Genomic DNA, 21,657 nt, shown 5'->3' on the forward strand with positions numbered 1-21,657 from the left:
AAATAGACAGCAGAGTTATTATTTATCTCTGAACTAGCATGTAGAGCTACATAGTAATTACGAATTACAAGCAGAATCAAGGACAAAAACACCATGCACTTGTCATCTAATTTCCTCTGAACATTGACCTTTGAAGCACTCTGAATTCTAGCTTTCCTCCTTTTAAAAAACAAACTTGGTTAAGTCTGTGTGACTTAATTTCTTTAAGAGAATGAAAGTACAGTAGTAGAATAATAAAATATTTATACATCTTGATTAGAACACTTGAATATTCAAATACTACCTTTAAACTGATATTCCATAAGCTTCCAACAAAAAAACTAACCCTCTCCTTTTGAATTCTTTGATTCCCCTCAGTTCAAGTTACAGTGGGTGTGTAGGATGCCTGCCTCTAGGGATTTAGAAATGAAAACAAGGCACCATTGTCTTCTTACAGATCCCTGTAATAGATCTCTGGAAAACTTCTTGAGGATTGGTTTGAGCTTTTGAGCATATCAACAATTGTGATTCCACAGTGTCTCTCATGATATTTAGTCATGAAAGATCGACTGAGCACATAATATAGAAAACACTCTGTGCTTTTACCTGTAGTAAATAAAAGTAACCAAAGTTTAGTGTCAGACTTTACAAAACCAGGCAGGAGTAGGAGGAAAAGGCAGGAATAAGATAAAATATGTAAAAAACAATGGTATAATCTGGGACCTGTTAAGGAGGTGTAATGTGCCCTGATGGGTCAGAGAAGAAGGAGAGAGCCCACCAGATTAAAGGAGATTGTGAAAGGCTGTGTAAGATAACTGGATGGTTAGTCCATCAAAAGGTTGATAAAACCAAGATACCCTTGAATGGACAAATGGATAAGGAAGATGTGGTCCATATATACTATGGAGTATTATGCCTCCATCAGAAAGGATGAATACCCAACTTTTGTATCAACATGGACGGGACTGGAAGAGATTATGCTGAGTGAAATAAGTCAAGCAGAGAGAGTCAATTATTATATGGTTTCACTTACTTGTGGGGCATAAGGAATAACACGGAGGACATTGGGAGATGGAGAGGAGAAGGGAGTTGAGGGAAATTGGAGGGGGAGACGAACCATGAGAGACTGTGGACTCACAACAATCTGAGGGTTTTGGAGAGGCTGGGGGTGGGAGGTTGGGTGAGCCTGGTGGTGGTTATTAAGGAGGGCATGTACTGCATGGAGCACTGGGTGTGGTGCATAAACAATGGATCCTGGAACACTGAAAAGAAATTAAAAAAATAAATAAAAATTTAAAAAAAAAAAAAGGTTGATAAAAGGTAGTGTGAGGAGTGGACACTCCAGGAGGAGGGAGTCAATTGAACAAAGGAATAGAGGAAGGACTTACAGGGTGTGATTGAAGAATAAATGAATAGTCTAGTTCGGTTCCTGTGCTATGTGGACACAGAAGCCTCGTGCAATATGCTGAAGAAAATACACAGTGAGACCATATTATAAAAGGGTCATGTTTCGAAAGATGTTCAGATGGAGTCCTTCAGGAAATGTGGCTTGGTTTTTTATGGTTTTTGAGCATTAGAGAAACATCACCACAAGTCTGCAGAAGGAAGATCAATTTGAAAACAGTTTAAACAGGCTATTGGGAAGAGCGTGGAAGTGAAAAACTATTCTGGAAGCCATTGTAAAGGTTGAACCACAATGAAGGCAGTTGGGATTCAAATTTCTTTTTTTCTTTTATCCTTGACTTTTGACTTTTCAATAGTTGAAACATGTACCTTCTTATTGAATTCTATCTCTGTCGAAGTAGAAACTTTGATAACTCTAGTGAAGTCGTCCCAAGTGTAAAGTGGTTTGGAAGTTTTCTCCATAGTCTTGCCATTGCTTTCTCATAAGAATTCTTGCAGCATATATATATATACATACATATATATGTATGTATACACACACACACACACACACACACATATGTAAACAGTAAAAAATATATATATATTTGCTGTTACCTGTTCATGCTCTACTTTTCTCTAATCGATATTCTGACCCATGTTTTCCCCTCCTCAGTTTCCTTAAAAAGAGAAACTCACACCTAAGATTAAGTCTGTTAACATTTTGATAGATCAGATGGTGTTTGAGTTACTGAACAAAATCAATTCTGCGGCTTCAGAATAGTCAGAGAAACTCTTTTCAAAGTATCTACATCTATGCCTATGTCTATATCTATACCTGGATCTACAACTGGATAGCATAATCAATATAGCATTTCTTTAATGATTCACAATTCAAAAGCCTTCCAATCTGTGACTTCAAAATCAACTCATTTATATTTAACTCGATGAATCTTTATTAAACTTCTTTGTGCCTGGTGCTAGGCAAGGCAGTTAGAACACATAACTTACCTCAACCTTCAGATTCCTGCCATCAAGTAGTTTACTTGCTGAAAGGGGCTTATTTTTAAGCAAATAAAATGGAATGTGCATGAAACATGGAGTGGTTGGTGGGAAGCTGAAGGTGAACTGATCTGAGGGCTCAGTGGTTGGAAGGAGGTAAGAACAAATGCTTCACAGAGAGAAAGATCAAATGCTTATTGTTTCATATTAGATCTAAGTGATTTATGTTTATTGAATGAATGATGAATCTGCGTTTATTCTAAGGAAATCCTGATACTTGTTTTTACAAACACATTCTTAATAACTCTTTTTCCTCATTATTTGCTTTTTTCTCATAAACATAGAATTAGAACAAAGGTCCACTTCTTGAATAATTATGCAAGTGATACTGAGTGCAGAGCATTGGTTAAGTAATGGCTCTTTCATTATATCTCATCTCACTTATTCAACCAATAGTGAGTACTACTATATGTTCAACACTGTTGTGGGTTCATGTGCTGTAGAAACTGGACAAAATAAATTTAAAAGTATAATATACAGTATGTTTGATAGTGAAAAGTAACATGGAGAAACAGTATAAGGTGGGGTTATGAAGAAGACTTTACTCTAAGGGTGACATTGGAGCAAACAAGTAAGTTAGTTAGCTTTCTGGGGGAAGGGCAGAGGGAATACACGGTACAAAGACTCTGAGGCAGGAGCATGCTTGATAGGTTTCAGGAATGTAAAGTGGCCAGTGTGGCTAGAACAATTGGAGGGAGGAGAAGAGAAGTACCAGATGAGATCAGAGAGCTAAAAGGATGCCAGATGATGTAGGGCCTGGGAATATTGCAATGACTTTGCTGTTTATGCTGGGTAAGGCTCCATTTGATGGTTCTGGAGAGAGGAGAGACATGACCTTTCAAATAATGTTTATTTACTTAAATATTTTAAGATTAATATAAAATTTTTATTAAAATACACAGTAAATTCACCTTTAGCCTATAGTCCTGAGCATATATCATTATGTAACCACCACCAAAAAGTACTGAACAGTTCTATCCTTCTAGAAAGTTCTTCCATGTGTCTTTGTTGCCAACTCCTTATTTCATCCCCAGTCTACCTATTAATCTGTTTTTTGTCCTTACACTTTACCTTTTGCAGACTGTTCTATAAATGGAATTCTACCATACATAGCCTTTGACTCTAGCTTTTTTTTTGTTTGTTTTGTTTTTTAAAGATTTTATTTATTTATTTATTTGACAGACAGAGATCATAAGTAGGCAGAGAGGAGAGGCAGGCAGAGAGAGAGAGAGGAGGACCCGCGGAGCAGAGAGTCCGAGGTGGGGCTCTATCCCAGGACTCTGGGATCACGACCTGAGCCAAAGGCAGAGGCTTTAACCCACTGGGCCACCCAGGTGCCCCTGACTCTAGCTTTTTTAACTTAGCATAATATATTGGATATTCACCCATGTTGTTGTGTGTATCCATAGTTTGTTTCTTTTTTATTGCTAAGTAATATTCCATGGTATGGATGGATCACAGTGTCTCCTTCTCTTTCCCAGTTGAGGGACGTTGCATTGTTTCCAGTTTTTGGTGATTATGAATAAAGTCACTATTAACATTGATGTATATAGGTTTTTATGTGAACATAAGTTTCTGTGTCTCTGGTAAATAGCTAGAAGAAATTTTGGGTCTCTTGGCAAGTCCATTTTTTAACTATGAGAAACAACCAAATGTTTGCCAAAGTTGCTATACCATTTTGCTCTTTTATCAACAATGCATGAGAGCTCCACTTTCTCCATATTGTCAGAAGTACTTGCTAGTTTTTAATTTTTAAAAATTATAGCCATTCTAATAGGTAAGTAGTGGTATCCATGGGATTTGCACTTCTCTAATGAATTTCATTTTTATAAAAGACAACAATAGTGAACACAAGTTCACTATTCACCTGGAATCACAAATTATTAACAGTTTCTGCACTTTTTTTTCTGTTTTATTCTTATGGTTTGGAAAATAAGTTACAGATATTAGTGATGCCTCACCTGTAAACACTTCACTGTGTATCTCCTAAGGACAAGAACACTCTCCTGCTGGACTCAGCGTCATTATCAGAGCTGAGAAATTAAACACTGAAACAGTCATATTTCCTAATATTCAGTACATTTTCAAATTCCCAATTATCCCCAGTAATGTCCTTTATAAGAGTTTCTCCTACCTGTAGAATTTCCTTCCTAACCCCTCCCACTGCTTCTTGGTTCTTTTTGAATTTGGAGCATTGTTATCATCTTAGATGGGGTTCCTGAAAGCAAAACCAGAGGAGGATTTAAGTGCCAGTGACTTACTTGGTCCTTTTTTCCTGTTTTTGAGGAATATTGGTCTATAGTTTGTATGTTTTCCCTTATGACATCTGATTTTATTATCTGAGTAATACCGGCTTCAGAAAGTGAGCTGGGAAATGTTCCATTTTCTAATTTTCTGAAAGAATTTTTTGAGGAGTTGCTATTATTTCTTCTTAAATATTCAATGCAATTCATGAGCAAGGCCATCTTGGTTGAGGCTTTTAATCGTGGGAAGAATTTAAATCACTAATTCATTTTCATGATATATATGGCAATGATTATATTCAAATCCTTTACCTCTCTGAGTCTTACAGACTTTATTCATACAGGGATTTCTGTTTCAGATGCTGAGTATTTCATACTCAAAAAGTTCCCTGATTCTGTGGAAAGTCTTGGGTCCATTATTTATCACATGGGACACCTTCCCTTTTCCAAGTTAATTCTGAGCCATGGGATCAAAATCTGATTAAGTCTATGAGGCTTCTCTTAGGGACCTCACTTGGACAAAAATTGCTTAGATGTTCTAAATAACTGGGATGACACCTCTTTTGTTTATTTTAGCCTTTTACAATTCCTTAGAACTTCTAAGAACTTGTGGCTAATTTATAAGTATATGAATATTCTCTCATGTTTGATAGAACTAAGGACCCATTATATTGAGTAGATGAATTAATACATATCTGGAACAGCGTCTTTCATAGAGTTAACACTCACCAAATATTACTCACTATTACTATATCAGCATTGTTACATATCAGTATTATTATGTGCCACAGTTTCTAGCAGCACTATGAACTTAAACAAACAAAAAACAACAAAAAACAAAAAACCAAAAAATAACGCACACACACTTCATTTTTCCTCACCTCCACAGCTACTTAGCAATACTCACACTGTCTCAACCAGAATGTCCTGTTTTAGGACTACCTAGATTAAGAGCTGGCCTGACACTACAGAAGATGTTATTACCATCAGATACTCAAAACACAAACTTACACCCCTGCAGACTAGTCCACATTCCTAAAGCTTACAGCAGTGAGCAAGCAGTATTGAACCCTTATATCTTTGGCATGCCACATGTCCTGTGTTCACAGGAGAGGCCCTACGCTCCCTCCACCCCACATTCAAATACTGTGTTAATTAGCAGCAGGTGTAGCAATTTCTCCCCTATAACCACACCTGGTGCTGAGCTGGAAAATGTTTGGCAGGGAGCTTGGTTCCTCTAAGAAACATATAAGATACTCCTATTCATGAAATTTTCTTCTCCAAACTTTGCCCCTCATTTTAAAAATAGATGGGCTTTTCTACTTTTCAGGGATTCTCCAAAGTAACACGTTAAAGCGTCTTCCTGATCATTTGAATTCATTTCGAATTTTAAAGTACTCTTTAATTACGTTCTGTTCGGTTTTCTATGTTCTCTTTCTAGGAAGCATGTTTCCAGCATATCTGATTACGGCTAATCTTTTTCATAAAGAGGGGAAAAAAAACCACAGTAAAGTTTCTACAATTTAACTATCATGTTTTATGAGTATTCCCTTCCTCCTTTTCTCCCCCACAATTTAGATATTTTGGTTTATTTCTATATCTGCTTTTTTATCAGTCCTTAAATGCAAATTATTTTTCTGTATATGCTTGATAAAATATGCAATTATTATCAAAAGATATAAAAAAGTATTTGAATGGCCTTTTTCTGAGAGTAGAAAAATATATTCTATATTTTCTTTGGCCTGGTTCTTTTAGTGAATGCAACTGAGGAGTATTTTCTGAATCCTTGTTTTGCTCTGCTACTTATATTGTCCGTTTTTAAATTTGAAATTACCCAACATAGGGCTTATGTAATAAACTGGAAGTACATTATTTTAGAGGTCAAAATGATCTCAAACTTCCGGTATTATCTAGCTCTTTCTTTATGTATACAGAATGGATTCTCTGAGAAGTTAACTGATACAGCAAGGTATGTAATTTGATCCTAGTTAAATATTGACTTAGCACTGGAATTCTAAGAATTAGGAGATCTTCTTCCAGGAATTATAAAAAATAATTATTTTCTACTTAACTGATACACTTAAAGCAATCAATGAAATACTATTTCATTTGTGTTAATTTGGATAACACAAAGTAGGCATTCAATCAATACTTACTCAATGCAAGAAAAAATAAATCTTTAAACTGAAAGAACATGCAGAAAACAGTTCAGGAAAATTGGATGGAAAACCAGAGGACTGTGAGTTACGGAGCAGCAGCAAAAGAAAAAGGAAGAAATTACAGGTTTTTGGTAAGAGTGTTCAAACTGTAGAATCAGCAGTCCAGCGTTAATCAAGTGATATCAGATACATAGTTACGGCCATGTACATGGTATAAGTTCTAGACAAATTATAACCTCTGGGTGCTACAAGTCAATCTTCCAAATTCTCCATCCAGAAGTTATTGAGTCCAAGTATCCAAAAAGTCACTTTCATATGCTTCCCATTTCATTCTTTCCCTCATTCACTCCACGCATTCGGTTGAACACCTCCCTGCTGCCCAACATTGTGCTAAATCCTAGAGACGTAACAGTATAGGAACGAGATACAATTAAGACCCTTGTGGAGTTTACACTATGGCAGCCCCTTCAGACATTAAACATGATTTCCTCAATCAAAAATTTACTGAAAGCGTGAATAATACTCAGAAAGAAAAGTGCTCTGAGAGTACATCATAGGAGAAACTGACCTAGTGCGAATGACCCCGAAGATTTCCTCGGGGGAAGCGCTAGAAAAGGATTGGAGGAGGATGAGCCCAGGCAGAGGGCAGTTTCGCTTTAGCAGTTTCGCTGATCAGCTGCTTGGCGTTCTGGAGTTTCCGAGTTTCGGTTCCGGGTCAACTGTCCTCCTGGAAGCAGGTGCTCTTCGTTTTGACGAATCAGCGGAAGGTCAATAGTAGCCTAACGCTGCATCAGAGTGCTCACGTCATTCGCCGCGCTTCCTCTCCTCATGTAGGCGCTTTATCTTTTCACACCGTCTGGGAAGAAGGGTGAGTAAAGTGCGATGAGATATTTTGCGGGTATATGCAACAGCACATTCACCTAAGTTTTATTATAGTAAATTGTTGTAACTGTTTCATTTCATTATTGTTGTTAATCTCTTACTGTGCCTAATTTATAAGTTAAACTTTATTATAGGTGTGTATGCCTAGGGAAAAGCAGTATATATAGGGTTCAGTATGTGGTATGTATGTATATGTATATATATGCTGTGATTTCAAGCAACTGCTGGGAGTCTTGAAATGTATCTCCTGTGGATAAGGCGAGACTGCTGTACTTTGTTAAGGTTCATTGTGGAGACCGAACAGACAAGTTCAAGGGCTAAGAATGGCCAAGGAAGGCTGGCATGCCAAAAGCCAAGGCAAGCGTAAAGGAGCATGAGGCTAGAATTTGTATGAAACAAATTGCTGTTCATCTACAATGGGTTTCTGTTATATGTAGGTAGAATCACTTCCCTTCATCAATGTTAGACCGCCCTTGTATGGTTCATAGTAGACCACCAATCATGGTTATTAGAAAACGGACTCCTACATATTTGAATGTAACAGCAGCCTCACAGTTCTCAGTCTTGATTTTTCATTTCATTTTGCTGAATTGTGTTTCCACATTTGCACCCCAAATATTACCATCTAAAATAGGATGATAATTCATTGATTGAAGAGATTGTATTGGTATAAGTAGAAGACAGTTATTATTTGCTATCATAGTTATGAGATCTTTGGTTCCTAGAACTTTAGTACTAAATCAGTTTTTCACTGCATTCTATACATTTGTAGAGGATTAGAAGTCTTGTGGCTGAAATGCTCAGAGCTTAAAGACTGATTAAAAAAAATAGTATACCTTAATCAGTTTCAAAGTTAGCATCCTCTTGAACTAATAATACTTTAATTAGTCATATAGCTATTAAATGACATTTCCATTTCCTGCTAGTCCAGTTGTCAGTTCCATAGAAACCTTCTGCACTGAATGCCTTACTATACAGTCAGACATGTAATTTTATATATACCGAATGTAAGTATAATCATACACATTAAATTTTTTATATTTAATCATAATTTATTTTCCTGCATTTTAAGAAAAATGGTCTCTTGTAATTTTATTTATTTTACTTGTATTTGTTTTGGTAAGGTATTAAGACATCTAGATCAACGAGGATTTCTTTTCCCTAATCAAATAAACCATTTTGCTCTTGATAAAAATTTGAAAGTTTGTCTCAGACGGAATTTGGAAGTTTAAGGGAATAGTGTCTCTGAGAAAGAGAAAACATTTGAAATGTGTAGAAGAGCTTGTGATTTCAAAGACGGTTATAAAAATGACATAATCTTATCTTTCTTCTATCTGCTTTTTCTGCTAATGACTTTTATTCCTGAATATCTTTTTGTTCTAATTCTGTTTACCAATTAAGTGGGATCTGATTACTAGTGTTTCCAAGGCATGGCAAAGTGACTTAAGTCTTGAGGCATTTTGGTAATGGAGATATTATGTTGGGATGTGCTTTAGTCATTCTAAAAACATGTTCCATGTTTCTGTTTAAAAACAAGTTTTAAACATATAGATATTTAAAATCTCTCTGTAGCTTGTTTCTATCACATTGGCATTTCAAGTTTAAAGTCTAAAAATTTTAAGGATAGTTTATAAAGATGAATATGTTCTTTTGTGAATTGGTATGAGGACAAGAGGGACACCACAAATTACATTTGAGTTCCTAAAAGTCATGAAGGTCAGGTTTTCTTTTTTCTTTTTTGAAAATATGCTTTTGTACCATATAGTTAGGTCAATGTGGGCAGAGTTCTATTAAGTTTTAATCTTGCCTTCACTGCTCCTGGAATGAAGACCTTTTTTATTTGTTTGTTTTTTGTGTCTCTGTATGTGATTAGCCTTAGTGACTTGGTGTTAGGGCAGCCTTCTATCCTGATTTACTCTGATTTGAATTCCAAATTGATTGAACAAACCACACATTAATAGGTTGGCATTATTCTATGGACATAATACAGTGATTGTTGGAGAAGTGTGGCTTCAAAGTCCACCCAGGGTGTCAGATAGTAAATGGGCCTTTTGTTGCCTTTGGGGGTTGGATTATTTGTCTTTGTCTTGCTGATTCTGAGATTGTTGGACAGAAATCTAACTTTTTCTTTTCTACATTTTGGCAAGAGATTAGAAAATCTCAATAATGTTTCTTTAAAAGGCTTCCTTGACTTCCATAGATAGAACTTTGTTTCTGAATTAACTTTTATCTCCTGAAAACCTTGGGGCAGGACAAGCCAGGCATTTATATGACATTTGCAACAATTAGAAAGTTCACTGGTTGGGACTGATCTTTGGTCATCAAGTTTAAAGAGATTGGATGCTGTAATGCCAATTGATTGTATGATTGTTTAAACCTCCCTCATAAAGGATTTTTAGCTGAAGAGTCTTTGTCTAGGGCAGGCCTGTGAGCCCCAGCTGCATCTGTCTCTGGAATGAATGCCTTTGTGTAAATGGTCAGCCCTGCGCTGATATTTGATCAGCTCCTGTTTGTATCTCAACCTATTTCTACATCAGCAAAGCGTGAATATAATGCCGGTCTTTGTCATCTGCTTGAGAAAATGCTTGGGTGATCAGAGGTTCCCCCTCTACTGTCACCTTTGGATGACTAAGTCTAGTAGAAACAAGTGTTACAGAATAATTATATAAGTATTAGGTGAATGACTGATCCATGCCAAGCTGAGTGAGGACTGGGACTTTGTTTTCAGTTCTTCAGTCTCTCCACCCAACCCCCAAGGTGAGCTCTCTGACTTGGCTGCTTTGACTGATCTTTTTTATTGTTAGAACCTTTAGAAGAGTAAAGAAACTCCTGCAAAGCCAGCGGTACCCACACCGACACCCATGCCCCCTCTGCCACTGCTTTATACAATGATGTGGCAATAAAAAGTCAGACTGGTGGTACTATTTCGTGATCTAGCAGCAGGAAATGCACTCAGCGTCTTTCTGTTTTAAATCATAACCTCAGAAAGTCACAATCAATCCTTATATCCTAAGAAACTAAGAGCAATGTTTCTCAACAGAAATATAGTTGGCATTTGAGACAAGACAGTTTTTTGTTTTTCTTTCTCATGTGTGATTTTCCCAGTGTTGCACCAAGTTGACTATACCTGACCCTTTGGGACCTAGATACCACAGTCACCTAATAGTTTTGACAAGAGAAACTTCCTCTCTTTTCATCCTCACCTCCCATATTTACAAATGTGTCTGGGAAACTGTGGAGTGGTACCTGACTGAGAACCATGGTTAGGTAGTATGATCAGTGAACTATTTTGAAAAATACAGAGGCATATCCACTATCCATAGTTTACCAGTTTTATAAAAATTAGAATATGAAAAAGTAACATTCAGCCCTAAAACTATAGAATATATGTAGACAGTTCCTGCCTTTTACAATATTCCAAAAACGGTTTACATTTTTAAATTTATTTAATGAATTGTAGAGGTTTTTGAATAGAAAGTCCAAAGGCTTGTTGAGGTGTGGAGTTGCCTTGAGGTAAGAGACCCTTTAGAATTGAATTTGCCCAAGTTTAAATTCTTTTTTTTGGCCTTGAACTTTTTCAGTATTATCTAGGACAATTTGACTAGATTGAAAAGCTCACTGGCTCAAATGTGATAAGCAGATCAATTAATTTTATATTTGGAGCCATATAAGCATACTCTCATATCCTCTCTCTATGGTGCTATGTCCTAAGATCAATGAAACTGAGGATTTTTATTAGTAACCATGTGATCACTTGGTGATTGAAGGGAAATGACAGGTCCAGAAGGCTAGGTCTTGATGAAGATGCCTGAGCAAATATCCTTTCGTGATTGAGTGCTCATGTCCCTCACAATTTTGATTCCATCTTCTTTGGACAGTGTAGAAAGCCACAATATTTTACTTGTATACCTCAGTGTTAACATCACTGATTAAACTGAATCCTGTTTCTAGCCAAATTTACTGTTCCCACATGTCTAGGAAATGATCTATTGCTTCCTGTTTGGGGTTGACATTAATTTTACCTTCAGAGGGGAATAGTCTTCTTCATAGCTCAGAGTTCTTCCTGATGACTCAGGAAGAAATGAGTCATCTCATACACTGTAGATACTCATTATATAGATAAAATAGCATTGATGACAGCAAATATTTATAGAGCATTTACTTTACGCCAGAAATGGAAATAAGCATAAAAAGTTAGGGAATAGGTCTTTGTTAATACACATGTAAAGAATTCTCAAAATACCTCAGTGAACAAGAATTATATAATAAATTTAAACAGGTTGCTGTGATATTTTTTCATATTTCATGATATTTTTCATGATATTTTTTCATGATATTTTTTCATTTCTTATATTGTTCAAAGTAATAAAAACATTGTACCCCCATAAACACTTGGTCATACTTGTATCTTAGCCTCATTTTTCTTCCACTGAATCATTCTTTCCTCCATTAGGCATCGAGCAAGCAGTCTCCAAGCATGAAACATCATTCACCTCATTTCAGACAGACTCTGTGACAAATTACAGCCTCCTCAGACATTAAAAATACATTGATCAAGAGAAGTTGTGAGACATGGAAGAAAAATTAATCCATACCCCTCTTAGAAAGAAAAGAAGAAACCACTTTTGTGAATGACCTTTGGCTGAACAGACCATCAAATCTTAAAGGTACCTGCCAGATTCACATGCCTTCTGAGGTAAGTGTACTAAAGAACATATTTTAGACTTCCCATCCACATTATTCTTTATTGTGAGAAAGCCACAAATCATGTGGATTGCTTTTCCCAGCTTCAAAGGTAAGCTCATTGGTTCTTACCCCATCTTTTTTCTCCAGAATAATTTGTTTGGTTACTTAATTTTTGCCTCAGTCAACCAGCTCATAGCATTTCCCTTGCTACTGTGCCATTTTGAGCAGTCAGTATAAATTTGGCCAGTCCATGTGTCCTAATTCAGTGCATTAGTATTCTGTGTCTCTTGTAGCATCACCATAAGTTTAACAATGAATTTATTCTGTTACAGGTCTGTAGGCCTGAAATTTGATTCTTATCTCACTGGGTTAAGACCAAGGTGGTGGATATTTTATTATTTTCACCTAAAGAATCCTAACATATATAATATTATACACAGACACATATGTATATTCCAAATGGTTCATTTTGGTATGTTATACCATGATTTCTAAAACCTGTAAGGAATAAATTAGTTCAGCTATTTAGCAACAAACTAAGGATTGTCACAAAGGTAAACCTAAAATAGTACAGTACTGATATAAGAGAAGTATATTACCACTGAATGGACCTAGCATGGTCTTTCCCAGGAGGGACTCCCCAGAATTGAGTAAGGCAACCTGGACCCAATCAGATCTTCCCTTTAGGCTGGTAAATGGAAGTCAGGTCACTTGAGCTTAGAGTATTGCACAAGCTTGCTATCCATCCTACTCTTAAAAGTTTTGCTAACAACAGGATGCAGAAAAATTCTAGGCCAATGAGGCTATTCTGCCTTACTGTAGAACAGGATGTGTTTGCCATATTATGCAACCTCAGAGGTGGAAGGAGACTCCTAGCATGAGAAAATACAAAGAACCTCAGGGACACATCACTAAAGTTCAAAGGAGAAAGGAATGGACTCCAATGAAAGCTACTGACATAGATGTTTTCTAAGAATGGCAATTATAGTTCTTTCCATATAGCTATTTTTAATAAATTCAATTTAATTAAATCAATCAAATAAGTTGAGGATATGGATATAATATATGAAGACTGTAGTACCAGAGACTGAATAGCATTAGTATACTTTCATCTGATATTTCAGGTAACTAAGGAACGAAGTTCTGTTATTTGCAAATTTGCAAAGCGGGTGTCATAAAATTAGGTCAACATTGTTTGGAAAAAGAAAAATAAAGAATTATACTTTCAAGCTAAATTCTTCCTCCTTTTTGTTTTATTTTCCCTAGGGAAGAACTTTTAAACTGTAAAAAGTGATAATTAACAAGGCAGGGTGAGAAAATAATGAGAAGAAAACATAGGGGTAAAAGGGATTATTATTAACATCAGAGATTACTGGTTTTCAACTGTTTTAATCATGCTAGAAAATCAAACTATAATCATATTTTGAAAAGAGAAGAAGTGCAGGTATTTTTAAAATCTTCCATAATAAAAGTGTATAATTACCTCCAATGTATTTCAGAAGACATACTAGTAAAATGTTGCAAAACAAAACAAAAAGACCTCATTAGTGTCTGTAGTTTTTGTTTTCTCCATTCAGATGGTTTCTTCTCTAACAACACCCACCCCCCGCCAGTGACTTTCTGTGGACCATGATTTTAAGCTTAACTTTAAACTGTTTTTACTACTTACAGTATAGTACAATATTGTTTCCCTTTCTTTCTTTCCAAGCTAGCTGAGGAAGATGAAAAGAAAGTTCTCCAAAGTTTTACTGACAGGATTCTTTCCATATAATTTAAAGTTTTCAAGGATTCAGGTTACATAATGCTTAGAGATAAACTAGGCATTAACACTTAATATTTTAACATTCATGTTTTTCCCTCTTAGAAGTAAGTTAAGGATATGGTGGTCTAAAAATGAATACTATGAAAGTAATGATTGCAAAGGCAGACATTTAAGCCTTAAATCTGCTGTCTGGGAAGATACAATTTTTATTTTCTCTTAGAAGACTGTGTCTGCTTTTAATTACATGTCTGAGAAAATAAACCCATTTAAAACCCATTTGTCAGTTAAATTTGTCCCATGGGCAGTCTGGTTGTCATCCCTGTTCCAAAGGCCATCAGCCCATGACCTCATTGCCAGTAAAAAAGTTCAGTTTACTTATGGTTGCATATTCCACGGGTTGCTTCAGTTTCTACATTATTTTCCCACTCATGCGGCCATTCGTTGCTGGCCCTTTGAGCACAAAATTAGTTATAGATGGGAGGTGTGAGGGAGAAGGGGGCATTGGGAGGGATTTTCTCAGGTATAAGGACTCGAATTGCTGTCCTTAGTCTAAGAATAGACCTTAGACTATCAAGCCAAACCACCTTCAGAGATGCGGGCTGAACAGGGTGTCCGTCCACACATGGTTCTTGGAAGAAGGAGGAAAACAATCCCCCCCCCACCCGAATCTCCTCAAACGCTTATTCCACAAAATATTTGGTAAAAGACACATTGTTGTAAAGTTTAGGTTTTTCTTTTGTGACTCTTGCTTCCTTCCTTTTGTGTTGTGCTTCTCTATGCAAAGCTATTCTGGGGGAACTTCTGCTTTCTGAATAAGATCTCTGCTGGGTTTTTATTCAGTGGTTAGCACCAAAGGCTCCCATAGTACTCTGGTTAGATTTTTGTAAGTTTGCAATTTTTCACCTCTGGGCAATTTTCCTTGGCAGCTGGGCATTCTCAAATGACACTGCGATACCTAGAAGGCTAAAATTAAAAAAAAAAGAAAGAAAAAAAATCAGATTTTTTTTAGAAGAACTTTATCTCATGTTGTAATACTCCACAACCTCTACCTTAGTACGGGGCACAGAATAAGTGTTTCTTGATTGAGTTGTAACAGGAGTGATGTTATGTAAGGCAGAAATACAGGACCATGTCACCAGGATGCTTTGAAAATTTCTCAGGATATCTACCAGTAAATATCTTCTGTTGGTATTAGGATACTTAAAACTTACATCATTAGCGACTCTTTTGGACTTTTTCCTGAAGATATAAATGCAGTTATTACCAATAGTGAGTGTTATTCTATTAGCTACCATTATTGTGAGCTGTAAAATAATTGTAAACTAATCTGTAAAATTAAAAATGGATGTGAAAGTAACCTATTCTGTATTCTGGACCATGGCTGCTTAAGGCATGAGAAGGGCCATGGGACTGTAGGAAGTGGGCAAAGCTCACAAGGACACAAGAAGAGGCTATCTGATGGAAAATTTTGTCAGTGAACAATTGTTTTCTTCTATATAAACTACTTTTTAAAAGATTTTATTTATTTGAGAGAGGAAGAAATAGAGAGCACAGATGGAGAGCAAGAGGGAGAAATTGACTCGTTGCTAAGCAGAGAGCCCAGTGCGGAACTTGATCCCAGGATTTTGGGATCATGACCGGCTCTGAAGGCAGACACTTAACCCATTGAGCTACCCAGGCACCCAAACATTTGCCGCCTTCTAAAATTTGGCCAAGACTTTTGGTCTCAGCCTAGTTTCCAATGGATCTTGACTCTTCAGAAAATTCAGCAATGTTCAGGTTTTATCCCCAGTTATTTCCAGAATAGTCTGCAACCTGTGAAATAACTGAGAATGAAAGAGTAATAAAATATTTAGCATTCTCTAGTTTCCAGAGTATGATTGAAACTGTGGAGGTGTATAGCCTCTCTCATTGATGTCACCTTCAGTAAACTCCAGATATAAAGGAGGAGATGGGTGACATATTCTTCTGACTCTAAATGGTTTTCTTGAGAGTTTTTGACCTAATAGAGTATCTACAAACCATTTTGAGAAATTTGAGTAGGAGATGCATTGCTACCACAAAACACTTGCTACATTCCGATGGGAGTCAAGTGCCTTTCGTGGTTTAATTGTAATTATAAACATTATCAGCAAATTTGTCATATCTCATTATTAATTATCTATTGTTTATTTCTTCAGTTCTAAATTATTCATTAGAGATTCCTTAATTACCCTAGAGACTTAGTGACCGCATTCTACTGTCCTGCTTCAGTCTTCTCCCCATATGAACACTCAACCCTTTACCTTGGATTAATTCAAACTTAAGATATATCAAATGAATATTGGACCAAAATTCCCAGGTTTTACAGTACTGTGCAAATATGCCCTCAGCTAAAGAGTTAAATAGTTAATGAATGTGTATTTTTTTTTTTGAAAGCAAACATCTAAGCATTTCAGTGTTGTATACCTGGGCGTGGCTAGAGCTGAATGAATGTATGTGTAAGGAACAGATCCCATTTCAAATAATAATGGAGTTCTGCTCTATACCTGGAGGTTTATTCATGCAGATGGAGGTCACAAGTGAAATCACTGCTGCAACATCTTGACAGAGCTTGACAGTATCAATAAATTAACTTTACAAATGCATACTAACCTGGAATAAGAAAGGTGGCAACCAGATCTTAAGACTCTATCAGGAGAGCATGTTATTGCACAGGACATGTCTAACTTGATGACATGACTATTGACAAAGGCTCTACCAATGATGAAGTAAACTTTAGGGTCCCAGGACCACGGAGTATATACACAAATCAGTTATTCTAGAATACAAGTTGTATTTCTTTAGTGACAAATATGAACTTATCAATTATTAATTTGCATATATAAACCAACTAAGTAAAATGAATTGCAGCTGTTATTAAATAATAGTTAATAACCTGCTAATCAGTTGTTTTTCTTAGAGGAAGTACAAAAAAATTATAAATGCATTCATACTGTACCTATAAGTTTCTAGACTTATAAACTTACATCTAAAAATTCAATCACAGCCATAGAATGATGTAGATGCAGATGATGAATCAAGAAATTGCCAATTTTGTAGATTAAAAATAGCCAAAAATTGGCAGCTAATATAGCTCAGCCTAATAGTTGAGAGAACCAAAACATTTAATGATTAAGTATTTTGCACAACCTCCTCTAGTTTGTAGTAGGTGAGCCAGCTTTCATCCAGAGTCTCTGTGTGTACAAATCTCTTGGCTGGTCTGTTCTTAGTATTCCGTGCTGCTCAGGCCTGGTGACATCTCCAGTTCTGTGGCACTTTCACTGCAGGAAAGCACCCTGAACAGAGAAGCACTTCCACTTTTGCCTGAGACACAGGGGCACATTACAAGCCATTTCATGCTTGAACCATTCCAGTCTGCATCAATCTATTTTCTTCCCTTTGAAGAAGGGCTTGTCCTTGGTTATATCCTAAGTGAGCAATGAAGCAGTCAAGTGGAGAACTTATCCCAGTTTCTTTAGAAACCAACTGATGGGTATATTCAGGGGTTTATATAGGAACAAACGAACCAAGTACATTAAAAGACAAAGTTCATTCATATATCTTTTAGAAGCCAATAAAATTGATTTTAATTAGTGTTCTGGTGTGCTCATTGAGACACTGCACTACTGTGTTATACATATATCTTTTCCCCCCATACACATGCTGTTTGAAGCAGGAAACAAAAATAGCCTTGGGTCTTATCATAATTCATCTCTTTAAATAACTGTGCTGAATTCATTTGCTCTAGCTGGCTTCCTTGTTTGCTTCTTTGCTCCAGTAATTAAAGATACATTGCATTAAAAGGGGGGAAAAAAAGAGAAAGGGAGCCAAACCAAGAAACAGACTTAACTATAGGAAACAAACTGACAGTTACCAGAAGGGAGATGGGTGGGGGGATGGGGGAAACATCAGATGGGGATTAAGGAGAGCACTTGCTGTGATGAGCCCAGGCCCTATTGTGGAAGTGTTGCATCACTATATTGTACACCTGAAACTAAGATTACAGTGTATGTTAACTGGAATTTAAATAAAACTTAATACATATATATTGCATTCAAAAAATTAACATGAGATTGAAATTGAAAAGAGTAAAACTATTTTGTTTTCCTTCTAGGAGATTCTTGTATATAGGCATTTTTTTTTTTTTCTTTCTCTTCCTTTCCTCTTCTTTCCAATAGTCTCCTGTATATGTAGCTGTTTTAGAGATGTTTTATAACTAATAAACACAGACCTAAATTGGTATGGGCTAGTGTTTTCCTGAGGGAGAGATGTTAGATCATGTCAGTCATGATTTCATTTTCTGAAAACAATTTTACAGATCCATTCTGTTCTGCAGTGGCTCCTGTCATCTCTTTCTTCCCTTTATCTCACCAAGATTTTTATCTCTTGGTATTTGTTTGAAGCAAAAAATAAATGTTTCTGTAAAAGAGGTCCATTTAAAATATATTATTGGGCAAAAATGGGATTATGAATATTCTACAAAGATAGAACATTTAGTTTGTTTTTTGCATCTAGACCTTCAGAACTAGTATTAAAAGAAATTATTTTTTAAAAAAGGATATTAAGCCTAGAGCATAAATAGGATATGTATTTTATTTCATGATTGTGTAGACTATCAGATAAGTTGTTAGATGGCATGGCGATTTAATTAATATGGTCCCAAAATAAGCTATAATGGGAGCTGATAATACAGAATTATAGGGATGTGACTTAAATGAAATAACACCTAAAACAAGATATGGGAAACTCTTATCTGTGGGCCCAAACCAGCCTGTTGTGAATTTTTGTGAATAGGCGCATTCATTTGTTGTATTGTCTGTGGAAGCTTTCCTGCTGCAATGACGAAATTGAGAAGTTGCAACAGAGATCAGAGAGCCCACAAAATTGAAAATGTTTACTACCTTGCTCATTTATCTTTCTGACCTAGATTTATAGCAAAAGTACTTAGAAAGAAGTCCTATGAAATTAATAAAAGGCTGGAAATAAAATACAGTCCCATTTTACAGCTAAATTAAAGGTCGTGGAAGAAATCTGAGGGTCTTGGGCTAAATCAGCATTCTTTTAAAGGGCTTGCAATTCAGAGGAAGCCTAGCAAGTAGACTTTAGTGGATATATGGAATGCAGTCAGTAACTGAGGAGTTTTCATAACTAAATTTCTTTGGCACATGGATTTCAGTATATAGCTGCACTAAGGGTTGTGTTTTAATAAAGAATATGAAGAGGCAGTCCTGTAAACTTCAGTGATAGAGATGCAAATGAGTCTTCTAACATAAAGCTACCTGCCAACATAATTATCTGCCAGCTTTGATACTGAAGAGTTGTAGTGTTTCTTTGGCTTTTTCTGAGTCTTTTGGAGGAAGTTAGGGCTTGTATTAGTCTGGATAGGCTGGGATATTTTTCAGTAATAAACAACCCCCAAATGTCAGAGGCCTAAAAGCAAAGGTTTAAGTCTTGTTCAGACAGAGGGCACTGTACTTTAGGCACCTGTCCTCCACATGATAGCTCAACTTTGCATCTCAGTAGCAACATATGCTTCCATGATTGCAGGAGCCAAGGAAGAGAATTCTGAAAAGTCTTCAGTGGCAATTAAATGCTCCTGCCCAGAAGTGACACATATCACCTCCACTTGCATTCTATTAAAAAAAAAAAAGTAATATAGACATTCCTAACCTTAAGGAGATAAGAAGCTCTAATTGTGCCATGTATCCAGAATGATGATACTAGGAAATTTTGAGGGTCAGCACAGGGCATTTGGACAATAGGTTGGCTCAACAGTAGTTTTTCATACTCCACCTCAGCTCCTCTCACCAACCACCCAGGAGGGTCTTGAGAGGGTCATATATTTAGCCTTTCATGAGTAGGAGAGAATCAGTGGGAAAAATGTTAGTATTCAAAGTGGATACAGGTAGGCAAGCATATAGACTGATAGCACTGTTGCAAAGATCAACTAGATTTCCGAATTACTGATTATTATATGTTTCTTTCTCTGTTCAACTTGTCCTTTTCGCTTAACTACCAGTGTGTGATGGAAAATTAAGACCCTTTTCCAACTGGGTTTTCAGTATAACAGCTAATTTAAAAATAATACTGTTACCTCTGCACCTATCAGCTTAGCTTCAATAAAAAGCAAAACAAAACAAAACTGAACTAGTTGCTCCTCACCCTGGATTCTACATGAAGAGGAACATAATCAGTTCTTTTCTTGTCCTTCAACCCAGGGTCAAATTCCAAAAGCAGGTCTTCTAGCAGTTCCTTCTTGGTTCACTCAGTTCCTCTTCATCCAGGATATGGATGCATAATATCAACATTCTTGCTCCAGTGGCTTTGTTCTAATTCACACTTTTACTCTGGTTTTCTCGTTGGTTCCAATATAGCTTTGTCCCTGTTTTTCTCATGAATCAACAGCTGCGCTATTGACTGAAGATTTGTGTCCATATATTGAAATCTAATCCCCACTGTGATGGTGTTTGGAAGCAGGGCTTCTGAGAGATAATTAAGTGAAAAAGGAAGAGACCTCATGAATGGAATTGTGCCTGGTTAAGAGGAAGCCAGAGGGCTAGCTCACTCATCTTTTCACCATGTTAGGATACAATGGGAAGTCAGTCATCCGCAACCCAACTGAGAGTCCTTACCAGAACGTGATCACACTGGCACCGTGATCAGACTTGCATCCTCCAGAACCATGAGAAATAAATGTGGTTTAGGCAACCCAGTCTATGGTAATTTGTTATAGCCGCCCAAACTGACAAAGACAGGTTGCTTAACCACAAATGTATAACATCATAGAGCACCCATGACATAACTTCAGCCTTCTCACACATAACTGGAGAAATGGGTTATTCATGATGGTCACTTTATTTACTGCATCAATTTTACTGAGATTTTGTTAGAACGTCGGGTGATTTTCTTTATGGAGTTTTTTTCTGTAGTGCAGATGGAAATGATTGGTGGTAGGTCATGGTGTCCTGAATTTTGTAAACCGCTTTATGACTGTCCTCACCCATTCACATATATTTATTCTGTCCATCAATCTTCCTTTTCCTCAAATCTCTTGTTTTTCCATAAGTTGAATTTTTACTTGATTCTTTTCATATCCATATCCTAAAATGGCCCTCACATTCTTTCACATTAAATTTCTTTTTCTAAAAATAACAAATGAAAGCACTTACCTTTAAACAAATTTAAAGTGATTGCTATGTATGAACTAAAAAGGAGTGCTGAAAATTTCAAGGTGTGTACAATTTTCCATGCTTTAATTTGATATCACTTACAAAGAAGACATTTGGAGTCTTGATTACTGGGGCTCTCAAATGTTAATAAATATTACTGTATTTGTTTTGTGTTTCTCATGTGAGGGATTAGGCTTAAAACTTGAGAGATAGCCCAAACTAATTAAATCCCTGTTCAGCTGTTGAGCTGTTAACCCTCCAATATCAACTTAGGTCCCTCATTAATCTTATACATCACTTCTCCAGTATCC

Source organism: Lontra canadensis, unplaced genomic scaffold, assembly GCF_010015895.1.
Source record: "Lontra canadensis isolate GAN:19392208 unplaced genomic scaffold, GSC_riverotter_1.0 scaffold2, whole genome shotgun sequence".
Taxonomy (NCBI): Eukaryota; Metazoa; Chordata; class Mammalia; order Carnivora; family Mustelidae; genus Lontra; species Lontra canadensis.